Raw genomic sequence first — 24,182 nt, forward strand, 5'->3', positions numbered from 1 at the left:
CCTGTTCAAAATCCACTGAGACTTCTTTTATTTGAAATGGAAATATGAATGAGGAAATACCAACTGACTTATTAAACCCCAAATATATCACATTGGTGCATTCTCTTCATCCACTGAAACAGTTACGGCAATAATTAAGTGAAAGCAAATTGGTAAAGATCATTTATATATAAAACCTCGAGACAGAGCACTGGGGAGCTGTTAAAGCAGGTATCTGAAGAGAGGAAATGCTGAAGAAATGCACTGCAATCCACCTAAACACTTCAACAGCAATCACATAATCAGCTGTGCTAGAATAATTATCATTTAAATTAGAGAACTAAGGAGGAGATACGTATTGGTAGTTTTTGGCTGTGGAAAGACCCCAAGGTGGATGTGGGGGGCTGTTCCTCTGGTTCAAACAGCGGGCATGGCAGCAGAAATAGAAGCAGCAACTGGACAGGCTTCAGTGGTGGAAAGCCCAGATCAAGTAACCTCCCGAGTTATTACTTATACGTAAACCCAAGATTCGGAGCCGTTTGACATTGTCTAGAAAATCACTGTTGGACCCCAAACACCTCATTTCATTTCCTTAGGACTTGTTTGCATCCCAACTGTTTAATATGTTAAGGGTTGTGATGCTTAATAATGGAGTTCCTCCTCTTTATCTGTGTGATACTCAGGCTGGGAATTCACCAGGCAGGGATACAACAGTGAGGCACGGCCCAGCACAAAGGCACCAAACTGAGGTCTGAAAGTGCAGCAGCATTCACACACCATGCACAAAAGCACAGTTTCTACTCACAATACACAGATGTGGTTCAGCTGCCTGAGCCGCGCAGCTGGAAGAGCAGAGCACAGTGGGGACAGCCACGGGAGTGGGGCTCAGGGCAGCTGCTCAGCTCCAAAGCTCTGTTTAACAGCTGGCTTTACCCTCCCTCATCATGCTGCCCTTGATTTCTGAGGAGTGCAGTACAACTCCACATCTTAAGGGACTGAAATGGGGCCTACAATGATGCTGGAGAGGGACTCTTCACCAGGGACTGCAGTGATAGGACAAGGGGTAACGGGTTAAAACTGGAAAGGGGAAGGTCAAGTTAGATGTAAGGAAGAGTTCTTTAGGGTAAGGGTGGTGAGGCACTGGAATGGGTTGCCCAAGGAAGCTGTGAATGCTCCATCCCTGGCAGTGTCCAAAGCCAGGCTGGACAGAGCCTTGGGTGACATGGTTTGGTGAGAGGTGTCCCTGCCCATGACAGGGAGTTGGAACTGGATGATCTTAAGGTCTTTTCCAACCCAAACCATTCTACGATTCTATGACTTACACTGGCTCCTTACGATGTATAAACACCCTAGAATACTTAACAGAAATTCTTCAAACCATGGGAATTCCCAGACCATGAAGTCAAACACCATCCCAAGCAGTACTGCAAGGCTCAGAGGGACACTGAAAAGGGAGACGCACTTCTGCCAGAGTCCTTTATTGGGGCATTCACTTTGACCCCCCTCCAATTCTGCATTATGCAACCAGCACTTAATAAATGTTGTTATTTTACAAGTCCCTGCTTATTTTCAGCACTTAAAAAAGCACATCTAGCTCTGATGGGGTCTGCTTTCACTAAGAGCTAGCACTTTAGGAAAATGTTAGAAGCACTGAATACTAACAATAGCTATTGTTAGTTATCGTTATTAGATTACAATATTGTTCTCTAATAATAATAAAGTTATTGTATTAGATAACAATAGATATTGTTATCAAACAATATCTAAAGATAAGCAGTAGCCAGGCCTTTGAGATATGCTAACAGGTCCTGATTTTGCATCAGCTTCCTCGAAGTTGGACTTGGCCCAAATACATCCCTAATACTTCCCTATGCATCTTACATTGGGATTAGCAGAGTCTTAAAACCATCATACTTCAGGAAAGACTCACAGCCAGTTGTCTGGATTAATCACATTAGGACCTGACTTGGGTGCAGTCCAGGCTTCTATTATTTACTACTGACATCTGCTCAGTTGAATTTTGCCTAATATTTCTGCCTACTTCATAAGGACTCTTAACAAGAATGTTAAATATGAGACACTGAATTCATTTTGACTTGACTATGTTGTCTTAATTATTAAGGATTCTATTTAGATTAATACAAAGAAATCTCCTGACATATATTGCCTTGCAGCACCGAAAAGATTATGGGAAATGACAGTCTAAGAAGGCTTCTCTTTGAAGTGCAGTATTTGGGTAGAGACAGCTTGAGCAATGCCTGTTAAACAAGCTTCTTGCTCACTGCTCGGGTGTGTATGAGAACCACAAGGCCCAAGTACTCAACGTGCTTTGAGCTCAAGCACCCACAAAATGACAGCGCTGTCACTGTGCTGCCACTCCAGCAGTGCCTGTGTCTCTCACACACACATTGAACAGCATTGGAAGGATGGGTGGTTTCCCCTCACAGGACAATTCTAGCACTGCTTTCCAGGAAGGAGCCCAGGGAGCATCACTGCAACCCTGGCTGTGGACACCCTTCATCTCCCCTCACTGCTCCCAAACATTTTCAGCTGCTCAAAGGAACCAGTCTCCTCTTAACCACTCTGAGCTGCTAGTGTGCTGCAGTCCCTGTACCTCATCTTGCCTCATGAGCCTTGTATTGGAAGAACAAATGGGTTTTCATGGTTGCTCTTAAAATAAGTAAGGCAAGATGCTTTCCACAGGCAGAAGGAAGCAAATTTCAGGCAGGAAGCCCCTCAGTGAGAAGCTCTCCATCTCTGACAACTAGCTCAGACACTGGTAGTAGACTCGTAACTGCCCATGAAGGAACGCAGAGACTATTTGCATCTATAGAAATGCAGAAGTGGAGATCATTTATTTTCCTCCAGAATAATTTCCAAATCCTGTTAAAAACTAAAATATTTTGAATCAAGAATGGAAAAGGCTGTCTGGGCCAACTGGTGTTTTAGTCTGAAACCAGCTTCTGCAGAGAAGATCCACTGAGGTTCTTCATGATGTCTAAACTGGAGGCAGAATGGTTCACAGGTCTTTCTTTAAACCCACTATATGGTAAAAAATTTACCCAGTAATATATATTAAACATTTCTTACTCTACTGTGAACATCTCTTGCTAGGCTTAAGCATCTCATTCATATTGTCCTTGCAAATCACACAGGATTTATTAGCCAAAGATACAGGAGATGTGTTACTTTTGTACACTGCAGCTCTCACTGGAGGCGGCATGCTAACACTGAGTTTGGACAATGCAGACTTGAACATCAGAAGCACAAAGAAACAATGCGCTACCTCTGTCTCATTTTAAATGCCTTTTTCTCCATCCCAAGACAGACTCCCAAGGACTTCATTCAAGAGAATTGCCTTCCTTAGGTTACACAATATGGGCAGGGACACCTCACATTAAACCATGCCACCCAAGGCTCTGTCCAGCTCAGCCTTGAACACTGCCAGGGATGGAGCATTCACAACCTCCCTGGGCAACCCATTCCAGTGCCTCACCACCCTCATTATAAAGAACTTCTCCCTTATAACCATTCTAAACTTCCCCTGTTTCAGTTTTAACCTATCACCCCTTGTCCTATCACTACAGTCCCTAATGAAGAGTCCCTCCCCAGCATCCCTATAGGCCCCCTTCAGATACTGGAAGGCTGCTATGAGGTCTCCACGCAGCCTTCTCTTCTCCAGGCTGAACAGCCCCAACTTTCTCAGCCTGTCTTCATACAGGAGGTGCTCCAGCCCCTGATCATCCTCATGGCCTCCTCTGGACTTGTTCCAACAGTTCCATGTCCTTTTTATGTTGAGGACACCAGAACTGCACACAATGCTCCAGGTGAGGTCTCACAAGAGCAGAGTAGAGGGGCAGGATCACCTCCTTCAACCTGCTGGTCACGCTCCTTTTGATGCAGCCCAGGATACGGTTGCTTTCTGGGCTGTGAGTGCACACTGAAGCTGGCTCATGTTTATTTTCTCATCAACCAACACCCCCAAGTCCTTCTCCGCAGGGCTGCTCTGAATCTCCTCTCTGCCCAACCTGTAGCTGTGCCTGGGATTGCTCCCACCCAGGTGTAGGACCTTGCACTTGGCAAGGTTAAACCTGATGAGGTTGGCATCAGCCCACCTCCCAAGCGTGTCGAGGTCCCTCTGGATGGCATTCCTTCCCTCCAAGGTATCAACCGAACCACACAGCTTGGTGTCATCGGCAAACTTGCTGAGGGCGCACTCAATCCCACTGTCCATGTCAGCGACAAAGATGTTGATATAACAAACCCTCAGCTACCATGGTCCTACACACACTGACCATTTGCCACCCACCTCTGCACCTTTTGTTCTTTTTACAAAGTCATTTTTTTCAGCTGTTTTTTTCAACAGCCTTTTTGAATTTCTGCTTCACTTTCTGCTAATTTACTTTCCAGTTTCCCCATCTAAATCTCTCTCCCAGACCTCATCTGCTGTGTTCTACCTCTCTTGCTGTTACCTGCACTTCTCCTCCTGACATCTCAGTATGGACTTCTCTCCCTAGCTAGGTTTTCATTTCATTTTTGTTTCTTCACACAGAAAACATCCATCCCCAAAAATTCATTCTTTCTAGGGCAGAAGAGCATTTTCACCTTGATGCATTGCGCTCCTCACTTTGATCAGCATCTGCTACTTTATTTCCATCTGTGCATCTCACCTATGAACCCTGACTGTTCTTTGCTTTGAATCCTACCAGCAGATACCTGCTGGTGGGTGAGCCAAGGGTGTTTGAAATGCCTGTGGGAGCTCAGCAGGAGTCTCCACACTGCAGAGGACCACAGCATGGTCCTCCCTCAGAGGTGGTAGCTACCAGCTCTCTCTTACTGGGTCCTTCTGCTGCCAGAGCCACAACTAGTGGCCTACTGGTTGGGACTCCATGCTTCACCTGAAGTAATTTAACTCATTGTCACTCATGTCTAAATTGAGGATTTTTGCTCTCTCTCTTCTCTTTCCAAGTACTGGGAGAACAGTCAGCTGTGAGTTAAACACCCAATTAACATTGCAGGAATCTCTTGCAGTACTAAATCAGGTAACTGAAGCCACTGATAAAATTATCCTTTCCAATGCTCACATTATATTTTAGAGATAAAATTCATCATCAAATCAAAGGCATCAATTACAGACTTTAAGAAAGCATCAGAATAACTCAGATATTACATTAGCTTGAAAAAGGCCCAGCAGTAATAACTGCTCTAGCATGAATATAAATGTTGGCATTGGTGGAGAGGTAGTAAATGAACAGAGTATGGGTATCCCCTCCCTCCCTGCACAGCCAGTCCTTTCATCATAGCAAGCTGTATTTCACACTCAATCTGTGATTCTATTCCTGACTGCCACTCCGTCCTCTCAGGTTTGGGAACAGATTTTGGGAACAGAGAATGTGCTCCCTGCAGGGACTGAGGCAAGGCTGGTTGGCCTCCCGTACCCCTGCTCCTCCTGCTTGCCTGCCTTAAACACAAGCATAATAATAACCGCCTTGCATCACCCATCCACAACCTTCCTCAGGTACCATGTTTCTTCAGAGGTGACAGACAACTGCCCCAATCACTTGGACTAATATTTTGTGTGCCCTCCAGCAAATCCCATTGTGCCATCACACAGCCCTGTGCTGCCTGTGCACAGCGCATGTCACTGCGCTTCCATGGCTCCTCTCTCCCTCCTACCCCCATGGGGCTCTGGGAGGAGGCAAAACAGGCACTGGGAACTATGGGCTTTCTGGTGTCATCTGCTGTTGGGTGTCTGCCAGCCACCAGCACAGAGATTCCCGAGCAGGGATGGCAGGGTGAGCGCATGGACCCACCACAGCAGCTCTCCCATGCTCTCTCTTCTGCCTGGCACCAGGAACCTCCGCAGGCTCAGCTCCAGCTTCTTTACTGGAACTCTACACAGTGTGGCAGATGCACTTTCTTCTTCTTCGTTATAACACATTTCTTTCTTCAGTACCACTATTATAGGCCCTTAATGGAACTAATCAGTATTAAACCCAATTAACTTCTTCAATAATTCAGCCTCTTGCCATTTAGTAACCTAACAGTGGATTGTATATATTGATAATATTAGAGGTTACTCAGTATAAAACCTATTCATAATGTTCAGTGTTCCACAGTCAGAGCTTCACGTAACCTCCCTGAGCACATTAGGTGAGCTGAACTCTCAATCGCATCTCTTAGAACCCTGGCACATCCAAGGCACAGGGCATACAATTGCCCCAAAGTACCATGATGTTTTTCAGTTACCAGAGATGTACTTCTAAAACCATGGAACACACCTTTCCCATTCATTCCCTGCTCTGCAACCCACATCCAGGGCTTCTTGAATGTTCATTAGCATGCTAATCTCAGCTGCAAAGGTGGAATGTGTTCTGTTTGGGTGTTTTAACAGTTTTTCATCTGCAGCAGAAAGAGGCTGGCACTTTGCAGTTGTTTACAAGACATCAGGTTTTACATAGCTCCAGGGATAAAAACACTGAACCCAAAGCACACATAAAATGCATCAGCCATTGGAAAGTACACCACAAAAGCTTCAGAAACTATGCAGAAGTTGTAGTGTGCAGCACAGATGCTTTTTGAAAGCACACCTCAGAGTTAACATCATTTGTGCAGGCAGAGGCTCGAGAATCATCAGTATTTCTTTCCAAAAGACATTACATAGTTGAAAATCAAATTATTAACATGGGCAAATCCTTTTGCCTAAGCCAAGCTCAATCCACACGAGTCAACTACAAAGAGCTGTTTGGTGGCTCAGGCAGTTGAAGGGGTAGCTGAATGTGTTTCCTATCTAGTTTTACTTCTCGCTAATCAAACACCTTAGATATGCACTTGGCTCCTATGCCAAAGCAGGCTCTGCGTGGCTCTGGGGTATTTGTATTGTTATTCCAAGGCAGCATTCTCGAATCACAGATTTCAGATGACTTTTGCCATTTCTTATATAGACTTTCAGTCTTCCCAGAAACAAAGAATTTCCATGGAAACACACCCCCCCGAGATCCACGTGACTTTGCTCTGAGCTGGTATATAAGGACTTGGCTGCTCTGGCCCTTCTCTGCAGAACAGAGTAATTGGTTCAGTCATTACTGAACCTGCTTCTTATCATTTATGCCTCTACTGAATGTGGACTAATTACACAATGGGGTCATCTTCATAGACATTATACTTGAAACAATAGCTAAAAAAAATAGAAAGCTAAGCCATTTCATTTAAACATTTTCACTCTGTATTGTCGCACTTGATGCAAACCTCCCTCTGCCTGTGTTTTGGTCTAACGGGCTGCAGGCTGTTAAGTGATGGAGAAGCACACCCATTGCTCATGCAGCCTTCCTCCTCGCTGATGCTGCTGTTCATAGCCAGGAGGTCTGGAAAAGTGTGAGGAAGGCAGGTGAGAGGAGACAGGCATCGCGAGGGAAAGGAAGGTAAGGAGAAAGAAACAGGAAAGCTTCAGCCGAGATGACCCTGTTGCTGCAGGAACATGCAACTGCTCCCACAGGCCTGACTTCATCTCCCTTCTGAGCAAAAGCCCAGCCCTCAGGACAGACCGCATTTAAGTTGTTTATTCCTCTGCATTTTTGTTTCCAAAAAGAACACATTTAATTAGGAAGGGAAAATAACACAAAAACCTTGCACCATCTTCCTCCTGCAGTGGGTACATTGTGACAGCATGTTCCCAGTGCTGGGGCAGAGGCCAGGCAGCCCTTCACCTCCACAGCATTGCAGGGCCCTTCCACACAAACTCTGCCATTGATGGTCCTCAACTTTTGATGTGCTCACATCCTGAGTTTTCAGAAGGACTGTGATCCTATCCCCCCCTACAAGGATCTACAGACCACAAATAGCAGCTCTGACAAACCCTTAGCTACTTCTAAGCCTAAAAACCCAATAACTCAGCACAGCAAAAGTAAAACAGAGGGAGAGCTGTCACTCCTGGAAGTCATACTTTGATTTTTCCAACTGCATCAGAGGAATATGATTTTTTTTCTTTTTTAATAATAACTTTTCAGGCAATAAAAAGAAAGCAAAAGCATCACCCAGGCAAAGGAGTATTCCCTAGATGAGATGAACATTATGGCACACAGCCATTAAGTATCACAACATGCAAGCAAAGGCTGTACCAGACTGAGCACTGGAGAAGGACGACTCCAGATGCCCATTTGACCTTTCCTTTCTAACAATCTCAGCAAGCAACACTTTTCTCTAAACCATTTCTCCCTTTTGTCTCAACCTGGAAATGCTTTTCTTCTGCAGGCAGAACAAACCTTTTATTAAGTCTCCATAATCCAACCATATAAGATTATATTATAAGTAATATTTTTTGTAAAGGTTCTGCATGAAATTGAGTTTCTTCATTAACCATGTTACAAAGTTCAGGTGACCCTAAATTATTCTTATTACTGCATTTAAAAAGGACACTTGATATCTAAAGAAAAAACCCCTCTCATTTTACTCATGACTAACAATATTTTCCCATCTGTTGAAAAGTTGCTAAAGCTCCTAAATTCCTCATTGGGCGCAGTAACGCGAGGTCAGAGCCTCAATTTATTTTAAGGGAGAAGATCCAAACAGATTTTCTTTTTTTCATCAGTGAAATTCACATAGCTCGCTGAAATGTTCTGACCAAACAAGGCCCACATTTACCAACAAAGGTACTCTAAAAAAGCAGCATTTTTTTTCCAAGCAGTCAGCCATTCTTATACAGAGCAATATAATGTTTAACTCGAGTTTCTGACATTAGAATGTTTCAGGAACTTCTTTTTTTTTCCTCATGTATTGCATTTGAAAACTGAAAACAAATTTTAATGAGGACAAAATATTGCATAATGTAGTTTTTAGAAAGGCGGAGACACGTCCCTAATAGTCTCTGTGGCTCCTGAATACAAGCCTTGCCAAGGAGATTCCTCCCAGGAGCAGCAGAGACTCAGTGCTGTGGTGCAGGAGACAGGAGGGGACCCAGCTTCTGTCATTCCGGGCCCCCTTTAAGAGTTTCTTTCCCTGCCCATCCAGCCTCCCCCAGGCCCAGCCAGGCAGCTCCACCGGTCTCCACCGGGAACGCTGAGCTCAGCTTTGCATGCTTCTGCCCCAGGTGCTGCCAAGGGCTCTATATACCATGGGCTGCAGCGTGGGCTATGCTGGCAGATGATGCTATTCCCAGGTTCCTGCCTGAGGCTACAGCACAGTCTCTGCAGAGGCATTTGCCTCTCTTCCACTGATGCTGGTCTCTGCTGTCAGTCAGCTGCCATTCAAACCCAGCAGGCCTCAGAAATCACCACAAATCCAGCCACACAAAGCCACCAGGAACCAGTTAACCCATCACATTGCCCTCTCACAGTATTTAACATCCTGGAAAAGACACCATCGGGTCTGCAGGACACCATCCTCAGCTTGCAAAACCCACAGTTCCTCCCACTCTTCCCAGCAGTGTATAGAGTTCACATGCCCTAGACATGCTTTGGACATACGCAGTCCATATCTAGACTATATTGACTATATTTCTTTTTGTATCATAGGATAAGAAATACAGATGACTTGAGGCCCTCCTCCAAGAGAGCAACTCTCTGCTGTGCCCTTGAAAGTCAGGTGTCTCCTCCCTATTCCTTATCTCTGTATTTTATTCCCACCTATTGCAAGTGATTCCTGCTGAAGGAGTTTATGAAGGTTCTCCCTTCTGCCCCTCTCAGATACCATTGAGGGAAGGCTGCCAGTTTCCCCTAGTGCTGAGGCTCCCACTTAGTGTCAGTCAGGACAAGAGATGAATTTCTACACTGCTATGGGGTGCCACAGGCACTGAGTGCTGAGACTGCTCTACCTTCCGTACCCGAGAAACATCCCCCAGGGCAGAGATTATGGAGGTGCGACTTCCAACTCCACAAATCATTATGAAATTGCCCATTTAGTTTTTTTTCTTGGGATTAGAGCCAGGAAATAATGTGACAGAAAAATTGTGGGTGCCAAAATCCTTCCTGCTGCCCCATTCTTCTCTATGGCTGCAGGAGGTGCCCTGTTGAAATAGTCCTGATGCCTCAGCGCATGGCATTATGTGACAGCCTTCAGTTACAGGCTGCCTAAATGCAGGCTGGGCAGGTGAGGTTGACTGCCCTCCCTCCCCCTCGGGAAAGCAGCTTGCCAATAAACTCAATTCCCCCTTTCCTGAAAGTAAAGGGAAAGTCCTGCTTTCCTGCTAAGCCAAACGTGGCAGTGCAGGTGTGTCAGCATTTAGAAGCAGACGCAGGCAATCAAAGTAACAGGGTTAACACCAAGAGCAGGCAAATGGGCAACTCTCCTGCCAAGTGTCCAGATGGGTTCTTCAAGGAGACATGTTCAAACATGTACAGTAACTGTGAACCACTGAAGTGCGCGTGTTCTCCATGCAACTAACATACCCATTACAACGGAGTTTGCAAAATTCTTCCCTCTTTTGAGGACTACTCAGAAAGAAAGAGCTGAGAGGACACACATGGAAGTGCAGAAGTAGGCATCTCGGCAACACCTCCAGGAGAGACAGGAGGAACTTCAATCCAGAGCTGCAGTGCATGTGGGAGCAAAAGGCATCGTGTCTGGGGACTCCAAGTGGTGGGACTGTTACTTCAACTTCCCTCTTTCTTAGCTATTGGGTGTGGTAAAGGGAGTAGAAGTTAAACACAGCAACGACAGAAAACCTATCCACAGACGTTCGCTTTGCTATACAGAAAAGGCCATATCGTCACGCTGTCAAATCCCTTCAGGCTTCTAATCCTGCCATGGACATTAGAATCAGAAATGGCAAAGCTGGATTCTTGGCTGGGAATGAAAACGGCTCTGGGAATTTACTGACATTACTGCCAGTGGGGTGAGCTAGCAGAAAGCCATGTCTGAATGCTGTCAGTGCCTCCTCTTCATTAGGAACCACAGAAAGGGGTTTGCCCTAAGCAAAGGCAAGCGGCAGAGTTAAGCATTGACTTTGCATGGATTTGTGTTTCCCACAGGTGAGCAATAAACAACCAGGGAGGTCTGAGCTCATCATATCCGAAATTCCAGTGACATGCTCCATCCTAGACTGTGACGTTTTCAACTGGCATCACAATATACAGTGGATTTTAAAATGAAATTAATTTACTACAAACCCATGTATTGCTGCCAGCTGAGCCCTTTCTGCTCACATGTATGCACTGTTTCTGATTTATAACATCACCCACTGTTTTTCTGACTGACATCTCACGTGTGCTGCCTGCAGGGAGGCAGCGGAGGAGGCTGCAGAAGCCTTCAGCTGGGAGCAGAGGATGTGCACTGCCCAACTTAGGGCATGCAGGAGTTAGAGATGGGCACAATGAGAAACACTGAATAAGCTCAAGCCGCCATTCCCTGAATGGCACCCCGTGCAATAAATACTGTAATCATGTCACTGAAGGCTGTGTCATAATGCAGGCTCACCAGGGAGGGAAATAGTACTGCACAAACACCATTAATTCTGGCCTCCTCCTTCACAGCACTTGACATAGTTTAAAAAAAAAGTGAAACAAAAAATTCTTCTTTTCCTAAAGGAGGAAGAAGTCCCTTCCTGTGTTAAGTGAGCAGGATCCGCACACCACAGCACACATCTCTATCGTCTGGGCTGAAGGGCAGACTGTGGAAGCAGACACGTAGTTATGCTCCTGCGGACCAGCTGTGCGGCTTAAACATGTTTGAACAGCTCCATTTTACATACAGAACAGAGGGGGAGCCAGACACGGGATTTTTCCTGAGAAAGAAGGATACCCACAGAGGTTATCTTCAGCCTAACAAGGCGACTGGCTCTCTGCACCACCCTCCCTGCAGCCTGTGGTCAGACCTGGCCCCGGAGGGTGATTCACTGCAGCTGAATTAGGGTCCTGCTCTCAGTCCTTCTCCAGAGGGGTTGCTCAGCCTCTGCTCCCTTTACAGTGGGTGGCCCTTGGAGAGATAAGCCTCACCAGGCTGAAGTCAGCCTTTGCGAATACCCTCCTGGATCTGAGCAGCACCGAGTTGTACCGGTCTCTGAAAGTAATCCCTGCTGGCAGCGCATTCATTGTATCATGCTGGCAGGGAGCAGGGCGTTATTGCTTTCCTTATCAATGGAAACTGTCATATCTCATCAGTTCTTTGCTGTGGCAGGACCTTCAGACAAAGGCAGCTGCTGGTTCCAGTGTATGGCACGTAGACAGGCTTTCTCTTGTTGACCAAAACACACTCCTCACTACCCATTTCTGATGATGAAAACTTTCTTCCCAGACATGACAATGCTCACATAAGCCTCCAGTTTTGAGCTTGCCTGCTTTTAAGCCACATGAAAAGGTGAAAGACGTTCTTAGCTTGAAGGTCTCCAGAGACCAGAAACATGTTTCAATTATTTCTGCCCTAAAGAACATCCAAAGAACCACCGCCACCACCCCTTGTCCTGTGCCCTACAGTGGCTAATGAAAAGAACAAGTAATGCAAGCAGATGTGTGCAGCGACTGCTTGCATGAGGTTGGGTGTGTTCAGTGAATTCAGGCAGACAATGTGCCACTCATTTCAATCACTTGACATTCGTGTGTTGTTACAACCTTTACTTCAATTTGACCAGCAGACTGATTTCCCAGCCACCACCCCTCTGCTTAGCCAGGCAGTGCTGGAAATCAGTAGTTACATCCATATTAAACCTAGGTTTATACGAGGACAACAGAAACTTCAGAACTGTACTGCAAGTATTTGATACTCTCACATCAGGAATTGAGTTGGCTTCCAAGAGGCTGCTTGTTTGAGCTGCTCCTTTCAGAAGAGCCAAAGAATGTCATTTGGCAGCAAAAGGTATGAAACACTGTTTTGTTAGGAAAGTTAATGATAGTTTGCAGGCACTTACTCATTTGTATGCCCCCAAACAAGTCACAGAGATTAAAATACCTTTATGAAACTGTTAAAAATCCCATAGGCATCCCACACCAACAGCTTCTAAAAATTCAAAGAGGTACCACACTCCAGGCAGCAAAATATGTATTTCAAACTCAAACATTCTAGTCCTGTACTGCTCATAGAAAAGGCAGTGAGGTTTATTATGGTTTATTAGGGAGCAGACCCAGCATGCAACCAGAGTTTCAAAGAAGAAAAAGCCCCTTCCTCCTGGGCAAATGTTAAACCCCATGAGAGGCTCCACAGTCTGTATTTAAAGATCAGCCCTGGGCATAGATGCCTGGAGTTGGGGCTCCAAGGGTTTCAGATGACCTTCCACCCTTGCAGATGACACAGGAAGCAGCAGCACTGCCATCACCATATGTACAGAGAACTGACAGGAGAAGTTCTGGTGGGCAATGCCTTATCACCCACCTGAAGTTCCCCACACAGAGAGATCTATGTTAACTATAACTAAGAGGACACTGCTAGAACAATGCATATATACCTGGACCAAACATACCATATATTTTTTTAATAAAAGAGAAAACATCCCTTAAATCTAAAGGATTAAATGACTCCGGGGCAGGGCTGTGCCTGTGCAGATGAAGTAAATCATTACTAGTGAAGGAAGAGCTGGAGGGCTGTTTAACTTAGCTGGGCTATGGAATAATCGAATACATAACCTTTACCTAACTGCTTTCGGCAGGTTCCAGCTTCCAGCAATTTTTGACAAGGGAAGCTGACAAAGAGCCTTACACCAGGCTCTGGATCTGCAGCTCCACAAAGTACTGTCCTCATTGCCCTTGCCAAGTGCCATCCTGGTGTGTCTGCAGTGTAGAGCCCCTCTGACAGGTAGGGCTGTAGCATTACTGTCACTGTGTGCCTCAGCCACAACCATCAACACAACTTCTGACAGCATTCATCTTCCTCTCTCACTTACAGTGTGATTTCTCTTGTCAATGAAAGAGCAGAGATGACATCTCCAGATACCAGAGCTGATTGTTCATAGCCCCTCACAGGCCTTTCCTTTGTTACTAGCATGAACAAGCAAAAGGTAAGATAGGTTGGATGGGAAAAAAGGAGGAAGTTGCATTTGCTCTTTTAAATTCACCTGTCATCGTTACTGCATGAATAAATAACAGATGTAGAAATTACCTTTTGGGATTTTCTAGCACCATTTAATCTGTCACTCCAGGAAAGTCACAGATCTCTCCTGAAGCTCACTTTATTTACTCGTATTCAATGACTGTTACAAAAAGGGACTCTTCAGGGGCATGTCATCTCATGGCATAACTTAGCTCAGTTATTACTGCATACACGTAACTGGCTTGTTTCTTCCCTTAATTTCACATTAAGACTTGCCCAGCTCTTTCATTCAGGAGGTAATGTTTAAGACGAGAATTTTCTGAGCTCAAGACTTCCTCACAGGTATAATTGTCACATTGCTGCTTTACCAAGTGTAAAAAAACTCAGCAAAAATTAATGTTGGAACATGAGGAACATTGCATAACCTGAACGCTTGGCATCTTATTACTGAGAAAACCTAAGAAAATCCAGAAACAAAGCTAAAAGGGAAATAATAGGCAATGAATCCCGAGCTAGCAGGGTACCAAGCATGCTTGTAGACACACTATACAACATGCAGTGACACTGGTGTTACCAGGCTGGTTAATTGACCCCACAATTACTGGTAAATGAAAGACTTCTAGCATTTCAGTCTGCTGCAGTATAAGATATTTCCTCTCATTTCTCCTCTTGCAATTCCCACAGCAACAAAGAAGCAGCAAAACCTCATAAATTTAGGCTGACTTTCCATGCACGCACACATCCCCATACCAAACCATGGCCAGCATTTCCAAAAGGGGATGAGCAGTGGGGCTTGTTTGAGACACCGAGTCACATTACATAAAGACTGGTAAGGCGGATAAACCTAAGAGTATCATGTTTGTCAGGTGAGGAGCAGGTATGGGGAGCCCAGCACCATGGGCAGGTGTGGGTCTCTGTGTGTCCCCAGGGTGGCCCGACTGCATGCAAAGGAATGAACAAATGTTGCCTTACCTACAAACCATCAACCTGTTTCCCTTCTAGAAGAGCAAGATGATGATGATAAATCAGGTAGTTTGTCCCCTCTCACTGCACTACTTGTTTCATTAGCAGCACCGGCTCTCGTGAAGGCAGAAACTCCTTCTGCAACATGCACTCACTGAGTTTTTATTCTAAACTTATCCCTCCCCCCAAGCTAACTGCCAATGAGTAGGGAAAAAAGTCTGCATGAAACATAAAAGCAGCTCATCAGAACCTTTCTTTTAGAAGAACAAAGTGCTGAAGTCCATCCAGAAGGCAGGAGCCACTTCTCCAAAACAGTGACCATCAGAGGTGAGGGCACAGTTAATTATTCAGCAGAGGCTTGTGATAACCTCCAGATGGATGCTGACCACTTCAGGCAGCTCCCAGCATGCTGTTCATCAAACGTTCAGCTCATCTGACCTCAATTACTACAGCTCTCTTATAAGTCACTTCTGAGAAACTACTCCAAAGTTTTGGTGGAGCTGTGAGCAAAGGGCTGTAATAATAAAAGTTCAGACTTACATAATGCTCTGCATAGCCAAAGTGACCTGACCAAGTCAGGAAAACCATTTCAGAATGCACTCAACCGTTCAGGCAAAGGTTTGAGCATCTCTGCAACTCCTGTGTTGACACAAGAGGTCCTGCTTTCTGTTTGTGGCACCTGCATGTGCAAATAATATGGAAAAAAAAAAACTTAATATGACTTGGGATGCAAAAAAACACATTAATGTTGTACTTCAGAAAAACCTGCTCCACTATGGCCGGATCTTTTGGTTTAGAGTATGAGCTTTGTCAAAAATGAATGCTAAAATACATGAAGAAAGACAATCTGTTGCTGAAATCAGCCATCTTCTAGAAAAGCAGTTTTTCCTCTTTGCTTTATTTATGAACCAAAAAGAGAGATCTGCAAATACTGATGAGAGAGTGCCTGTACAACATTACAGATGTCACTAAACTTTACATAACTCGCACAACTAAACCAACAGTTTGGCCACCTGCCACAAGACCTGTAACACCATCACAGCAGCAATTCACTACCGCCTCCCCACCTGCTGACTTGCATCATCTGCTCACACCATCTTGAGCATCCAAAGCTAGTCTAATAGGCAAAATGCAACACTGGCAGGTTTGATTCTGATACAGGAATAAGAGCCCCGCTTCCTCTAAATAGCATTGAAACTGGTATTATGACATTGCCAGGGATAGAGCATTCACAGTTCCCTTGAGCACCGTGTTCCAGGGCTTCACCACCCTCACAGTAAAGAACTTCTTTATATCTAACCTGAATGTCCCCTGTTTAAGTTTTAACCCATTACCCCTTGTCCTATTGCTACAGTCCCTGAGGAAGAATCCCTCTTCAGCATCCTTGTAGCCCCCTTCAGAAACTGGAAGGCTGCTACAAGGTCACCAGGCCACTTCTCTCAGCCTGTATCCAGAGCAGAGGAGCTCCAGCCCCTGATCATCCTTGTGGCCTCCTCTGGACTTGCTCCAACAGTTCCATGTCCTTCTTATATTGAGGACACCAGAACTGCACACACAGTGCTGCAAGTGGGATCTCATGAGAGCAGAGTAGAGGGGCAGGATCACCTCTGACCTGCTGGTCACACTTGTTTTTCTGCAGCCCAGGACACAGGCTTTTGGGGAAGTGGTGGAAGTTCCTCATCGCCATCATGCTCCTCTCACTCCACTCTGGTGGGGTTTCAGCTCCAGCTCAGCATGCCTCAGACCATGCAGGGTAAGGGCTAAACCAGCCAGCAGGCAGCAGTGCCACCGGGGTGAGAGCCCAGCAGCCATGCAGACAGCACAGCTCTGCTCAGAGCTTCGGAAATCATTTATTTTTGCAGTTTAATGGAAAAGAGTAAGATACCATTACTGCAAGAGATGTGAGCAAGTGATGTGAAGCTGCATTCAGTGAGCTATGTCATCTTTTGTAGCCCTAAAGATAATACAGAATTTGTGTGTTACTACTAGAGAAGAAGACGTGATAAGGGTGATGCTGCTCTGTCCACTCAGCTATCAGAAAAGACTTAGACAAAAGCCTGTATTCTAGAGGCTTGGAGCAGAAATGCTGGAGTACTGCTGGGAAGGTGCAGTGCTGCCAGGATGCAGCTGATACCCACCAGCACAGCCAGTGTCCTAGACTGCCCAGACACTCACTCACTCAGAACCCCATAAGTACAGCCCCTGCACCCCAACCGGCCACCAGCCCAGTGCTCCTACCCCACTGCTGCTGAGCACACTGGAGAGACCCGTTTCACAAGGGTGCTGGTGTGTGCAGACTCTTGTTATTTATGGGATCCTCGGTAACTTGTCACAGCACACTGATGCTGCTTCTGCTCCTGCCCCATCAGACCACACATTATTAGTGCTTTCAGTTGTAATGGTGAAACGAAAGAGTCAACTTCCATAGCAGAAACTGGTGTTTACCCCTCTTGCAGTCAGCCTTCAGAGGAGATTCCCTACAGGTGAACTCTAAAGTTTCAACAGATCCTGGGAGAGCAGCACATTTTTAATTGAAACCCCATGAAACTTGAAGTTTAAACTAATCAGTTTGATTAATAGAACCCCAGAAGGTTTGTGTTGGAAGGGACCTTAAAGCTCATCTGGTTCCAACCCACTGCCACAGGCAGGGACACCTTCCACTACAGCAGGTAGCTCCAAGCCCCGTCCAACCTGGCCTTGAAATTCCCCAGTTTCAGCTAAGTTCTGTTTTGAAGTGCAGGTGAAATCTCAAACCAACACTTAGGGGCTTGAGCCACAGAAAGAAAAATTAGTATTTTGAGAGCAGTTCCCACTATCACCAAGAGTTGCTGGTTTGGCACCATCCAGGGTCTCCCCGTACTGCTGAAGTAAACTGTTCTGGGGTCAGCAGTAGCAGTCATTTTTCTCCTTCTTGGTAGCTGGTGCAGTGCTGTGTTTTGACTTTCGGCCTGGGAACAGAGCTGATAACACCGATGTTTTGGTTTGGCCAAGGACTTTGTGAGCCTCATGCTCTGCCAGGGAGGAGGGGAAGCTGGGAGGAAGCAGAGACAGGACACCTGACCCAAACTGACCAAAGAGGTATTCCATACCACAGCACGTCATGCCCAGGATGTAACTGGGAGTTACCCAGAAGGGCTGGGACTGCAGGATTGGAGGAGGTATCAGTTGGTGCTTGGTCGGGGTGGGGGGGGCGAGGTATTGGTCGGCTGGTGCTGAGGTGTTGTATTCTCTTCCCTTGTTATTTCCTTTATCATTATTATCATTGGTGGTAGCAGCAGTGATTTGTGTTATACCTTAGTTACTAAACTGTTCTTATCTCAACCTGCGGGAGTTGCATTCTTTTCGATTCTCCTCTCTGTCCCTCCAGGAGCAGGGGGAGGGCAAGAAGAGGGGGAAGTGAGTGAACAAGCTGTCTCTCTGGTTTCAAACCACGACAGAAACTCATATTACTTTCTAGTTTTTGGATATGTTTTAATACTTGTAACTTCTGACACTTACTATTAGCATCCTCCTCACAGCCCTGAGATGGTGAGCATGAGCTGCACCATGTGGTTCACCATAGAGGGACAAGAAAATTGTGTTTCTTCTCAGATAAGTCCCTGATATGCACACCCTGGTGAACTGGCAATTGCCACATTGCTCAGGTAGGAAGCAAAGATAGGGAGAAAGAGAGGAGGATATCCTAGAGGTTAAAAAGCAGAAGAGGAAGCAAAAAGCAGCAATCCAAGATGCTATATAAGATACTATGATACTATATATATAAGATACTATATATATAAGATACCATGCAAATCTGAACAGTATATTTGAGAAAGTGTATCTCACTTTTCATTTTGGTGTTGAAACAAGCTGGACTGACTCTCCAAAAACTGTTTGCATTTACACCGATGCTATTTTCCATCCCAAAAGACAGATTGTTCAGTCCCAGCCTATGTCAAGCAGCACGATTACACAAGGAATGTAATTTTTCCTATTTAAAGCCAACACAGTTTAACCAGCAGCAAGTACTGCTATCCTAGTGTAAGGCTTAATGCAGTTGAGCTCAACAGTCTCTTACATGAGAACAGATATACTTCCACAAATGTGGCTACACCGATATCATTGCATCTAATGATATTTCACTGACTCACGCTGGAAGAAAGTTAAAGCAGCACAATTTTGATGCCTCCAGGTGAGGTTATGCTGGCAAGGGAGAAGCAGGAGCAATAACTGAGTTTTGGTCAGCTTAACTGATATGGTCAGTAGTATCAGCAGCCCTTTGAACATCCACAGAAAGGCTGGTCAAAAAGCCAGTCCTCTTCAAAACGGTGCTGGTGGCGTGACCTCATCCAGCTGCCACCAACCGCAGCTGAGCTGAGGAATTACCACCAAACAGGTTCTCATTTCCAATATGAAGTGAAGGAAATGCAACCAAAGGAGACAAATGTCTAGGCCAAGATATCATCTGTAGGGCAGAGGTGGCATCTGAGATCTGTCATTTCCAGCACCACAGACTAGAACTGGACACAGCACCAACTACAAAACAAACTGCAGTTTCTGCCATTAAAACACATCACCATAGCTGGCTTCTCTGAGAAAGCTGAGCTGCCTTCAAACGGCTGCCTCAGTGTTTTGTGGTTTAGCTCTCACCCCTACCATATACACCAAGGAGAAAAGCTGCAGCAGGTTAAAGATTTAACCTTAAGAACAGAAAAAATACACCCAAACCCCATACTGTTTCCAGCCTGTGACATTTGATTAGTCAGTTCTTTTGGCTGTTGTACGTTGGTGTGACATCATTAGTTTCAGAGCTCATCTTTCCCAGTTAAGAATATGACCATATGATCTGAAAATGATGACTTTTCACCATCTGCTAAATGTCTCTATTTCTACCTGTAACTATACCAAGAATAGGAGTATTTTCCACTTGGGAGGGTACTGAGAACAGACTGATATTCATCAGCATGCCACAACAATTGCTTAGAAACAAGTTCCTCCACTTTGATTTCCCACTGCCAGACTAACAGGTATCTGCCATGTCAGCCTTTCTCTCTACCTCGACCGCTGACCTGACTGAACACCATCACTGCTGCTCATCATCACTTTTTCCCCCACTTCTTGAAACGTTCACTGATGATTATCCCAAAGAGACTGAGAATCAATTTCTCAACCTGATAAGGAAGCACAACTTGTCCTGCTTCCCAGAACTCTCTCTGAGCCTTACTCAGGGGCTTACCCAGGCCCAAGGGTACTCAGACTTGCCCAGGACCACTCTGTGATTTCCAGAGCAAGCCAGATGACTTGAGGAGGTTGGTGGCTTAGGTGACGAGAACATCCATCCCCACAGCTCACACACTATCACTGTCATCAATACCTTCCCCCTTACACTTAGCTGGTAATACTTTTTCAGTTTAGACTTTGATATCTTACACTGCAAACTTACTCTTTCATGTACCCATCACACTTCACTTCAAAACAAGGTTGTGATTTTCATGCCATCATTGCTGAAGCCTGCCCTGTGAGCTACTGAATGGTGCTTGCTTCTTGAAGGATGCTGGGTTTCACATCTCAGCTGCAACAGCAACACTCTATAAGCATCAGGTCCTTTGTTTTCAGAGATTTAGAAGCAAGTTACATCATCACCTTAGTGCTGCAGAAAGGTTATAGAGCAGGAAGGACAGGACTGAACCAGATCTCATGAAATAAGCAACATTAAAAAAACATCAAGACAGCTGAGTGGTGTTTTATTTCTAATCTCAGTCCTTGTCGAGATAACTTATTGAGCTATTTAAAATAGCTCACCATCAAATTCTGCATTAATCTCCTAACCTTGCTGCTCTCCAGAGGATTATAGAATTCATAATTATGGCTATAGAAACCAAACCTGTAGATACAGAATTTCAAAAGGCCTGGATAATTGTGTAACTATAACTAGTTATGCAAGATGAGATAACGAGGTCAACAAAGCATCGTGCTTCAAGGCACCCATTAGAAGGGTCAGGAAGGAATTACAGTCTCTGTACAGCTCTGCAAACCTGGCTATGTTTTTTAGTCTGGAACAGAAGAGCCTGTCTTCTGCAGGAGAAACAATGAGAGTTTGCTGCTCCTACCTGCTATTCTTTTGAGTCAAATAACCCTGAAATCCCATTGGGTTTGGGAGGCAACACATCAGAAGGAGATGAGATCCCCAGCTGGTGAACTCCTTTTAACTCGAGTTTAATATTACTTTCCAGTTAGCTGCTGTAAGTCATCCCACTAAGGACTGCCAGGTATCATCTAAGGTTTTCTTTCAGCTTCCGTAAAGTCCATCCCATGGAGATTTCCTGCTCCCCACAACATTGTGTTGATGGCTGTGATCACGCCGATAGCTTTTCAGCTCTGTGCCTGGGAACGGTAAAATGAGTATGATCTGAGTGCCTCGGCCAGGCAGAGCCCCTACTGGGCTGGGGGCATGTGCACTTGCACTTGGGGACTGCAGCCACGTCCAGAGGCGGAATGCTGATTTTTATAAATATATACATATGTATGTATATGTGCATGCATGTATATATAAACCACACACACTTCCATGTACTTTGCCTTTTTTTCCTCCCTTACTTTAACTTCACACAAGTCATATGCTGAGAATACTTTGGTCACGACATAGTTTTGTGAATAAGGCTTCAGACAGACGTCAAGGACATCTTTCTTGGAGCAAACACCTACATAAGGCATGATTTTACACAGATAATAAGTGACAGATGACAGTGAGCCAAACCATGTGTTTACTGGCAGACTCGCTTCCCAGCCCATCTACCTGGCATGAGGGGTATTAAGTCAGCTCTGGCTCTTGCAAGTGCTACCTAAACGTGAAGGATTTTGGGAATAACCATAGGAGGCATGTAGCAGCCTATCCCGCTGTGCTAGAACAGACTGAAAATGATCAAGGCTTTCCATGAAAGAATACTAAACCAGCCTTTGTTTGAAAAGCAGAACTGCCTAACAATTGGGCACATTTTATAGAACAAAATTACTTGTCTGTCTCTTCCTTCCACTGAGGAAGAAGCAAGCAGGCAAACAAGGGAAAAAACAGGACAGGAAAAAGACACCAAGAAAGGCCAAAACTCAGATGTTTATGTTTGGTCAGACATGGATCTTCCTCACGGAAGATTTTATTAGCTTTGAAAAATGCCTTTGAGAGGAGAGAGGAAGGAGAGAGAAGCAGCAGCTTTTTCTGACCTGCTCTATGAAAAATGAACTCTTCCGTGCACAGAAAAGCCCCTCCAGCTTGCAATGCTGCTGCTCCCCTGCGATGAGACACACCCCCCCATGTCAAAATTTGCTAAACTAGAGCCTTTCCTCAGCGCAACATTCCTGCAAAGGTGCAAAACCCTTTGTACCGCACAGGAGTGCAAGTGTGTCCTGAACACAGACCTGCGTTTGCAGTCCCCTGGGACTCATCCAGCACCATGTCACTTCCCCATGACAGGCAGTAGAACGGGCCAGCACTACTCAGGTCTGTGAGCTTAACCTCTTCCCAGCTGACATCGTTCATGCCCTGCCCGCAAAAACTCAGACCTACCATTACAAAGTTATCATTTGCAGTTTGGTTGCTTTCCCCCCCTCAGCCCTGCATCAGTGTCTTCTCTTAAGCGTTTCCTCTGGTGGCGGTGACAGGAGGAGCTGGCACTTGCTATGGAGCAGGAGCCAGCTCTGCTCCCCGCTGCTCCCGTGCTGTGCCACGCCAAGCCAGGAGAAGCCCATTGCCTGTGCTGAGCGGCAGGGGTCCCGAGCGCCCCTCGCCACCCCCGAGCCGGCAGGAGCCGCAGAGGGGGCAGGCCCTGCGCATCACAAGGCAGCTATTCATCAACTTCCATGCTCCAGCTACGGGCTGGCAAAAGCCTTCTCTTTTCCAGTCCAGTTAGTGGCTATAATACTGAAGCTCAATGGACTGCTCCTTGTTTGCCTTGCTTCCTAGGAAAGCAGAGGCTCTCCCAGGATGGCTGGAGTATTGCACACAGCTGCTGTAGGCTGCAAGAAATGGTGGGGTGCCAGGGAGTCCTCTCAGTGTGGTGCTGCATGCACTGCTGTTCTCTGGGCCTTAGGAACCGGCTCAAAGGAAAGACAAGGGCCTGAAAGATGGTTTCCAACCTCACCACCAGGAAAGGCAACCTCACCTTCAAATCTCTTAGAGGGCAACGAAGAGGCCAAGCCTGCACATGCACATGGCAATGCTCTCAGTCAGATGCACACAGAAAAAAGATGTATTAAACCAAGCAGAAAACCAGAAAACACCACAAGAGTGGCTTTCCTCTATCTATCTATCTATCTATCTATCTATCTATCTATCTATCTATCTATCTATCTATCTATCTATCTATCTATCTAATGTTATGTAGATAGATTAATGGATCTATAACACTATATACACAGATAAAAAGCATTACAGTCAAACTTCTCCAAGGTCAGCCCTCTTGGGCACCTGCAGGCACTTCTATCCCAGCCCGTGTTGACTTTGCTTGGTGTACAAGGCAGCAGCACTTTGTTCAGAGAACATGGGCTGGGTGTTCGCATGTGGGTTGTGGGTGGTCCATAAACTTCTATCAGGCAAGGCAAGCACTTAATATCATTATGGAAAGCAGAGATATTTTATGGTAATATATTTCAATAACAGTAATGTAAGTTTTTAAACATTCACTGGGCAGAAGGCAACAGAACACGTGGTTCCAGCCCTGACAGAAGGGTAGGTCAGGCTAGGTATACATCAGGTGGTGTCACAGCCTGATCCCAGTGACTGCAGATGAAACCACTGTGGGAGGATCCCTCACACTCACTGCGGGACTCACCGGTCAGAGCCCCAGGGCAGCCACTCTTAGCAGGGCCTTCATTTATCCACATGGAAAGTGCTGGTGAGGTAGATCTTTCCCAGCTGTTATCTGTATAGTGATCTGCACTCGTATAATCTATTTATCCATTCTGCTTCAAATCTGAGTACAAAATACAGTGCAGTATCACGATGGGCAGAGAGTATGAACATATCAGTTGTTGTATTAAACAAAAATACTGTTAAGGTAAGGAAAAAGTTTTCAATGCCCAGATGACTAGTTTTTTTAGAGATGGTATTTCACCATCTTTACACTATCTTTCAGAAGCATCATTAAAAGACAATGCCACGTTTTTCTTGCCAATTTGGAACTTCAAAGAGAATATAACAGCAGCAGCAAAATAAAGATTTTGATACCAGTAAGAGCTTTGCCTTCATGGATGTATAATTTAAACTGCCAGACTTCTGGAACATTTCTATACAACACAGACAGTCATTAACAATCCTG

The 24,182-nt window shown here is 45.4% G+C and overlaps 1 protein-coding gene across 3 annotated transcripts in view; it reads right to left on the minus strand.

The window, feature by feature from the left end:
• The window catches only part of KCNIP1 (potassium voltage-gated channel interacting protein 1), a 398,295-nt gene that overhangs the window by 278,561 nt on the left and 95,552 nt on the right, over nt 1-24,182 (minus strand). The window contains exon 1 of one of the 3 annotated variants that reach the window (XM_057415107.1): nt 14,902-15,032. The exons of the other annotated variants lie outside the window; for them this stretch is intronic. The gene's annotated coding sequence lies outside the window, so the exon portion shown is untranslated. Of the gene's footprint in view, nt 1-14,901; nt 15,033-24,182 lie in introns of those variants that run through there. 3 annotated transcript variants of the gene reach the window in all.

This window comes from Pezoporus wallicus, unplaced genomic scaffold (assembly GCF_028554395.1).
Source record: "Pezoporus wallicus isolate ANWC-B61680 ecotype Strahan unplaced genomic scaffold, APGP_CSIRO_Pwel_v1 contig_4161, whole genome shotgun sequence".
NCBI lineage: Eukaryota > Metazoa > Chordata > Aves > Psittaciformes > Psittacidae > Pezoporus > Pezoporus wallicus.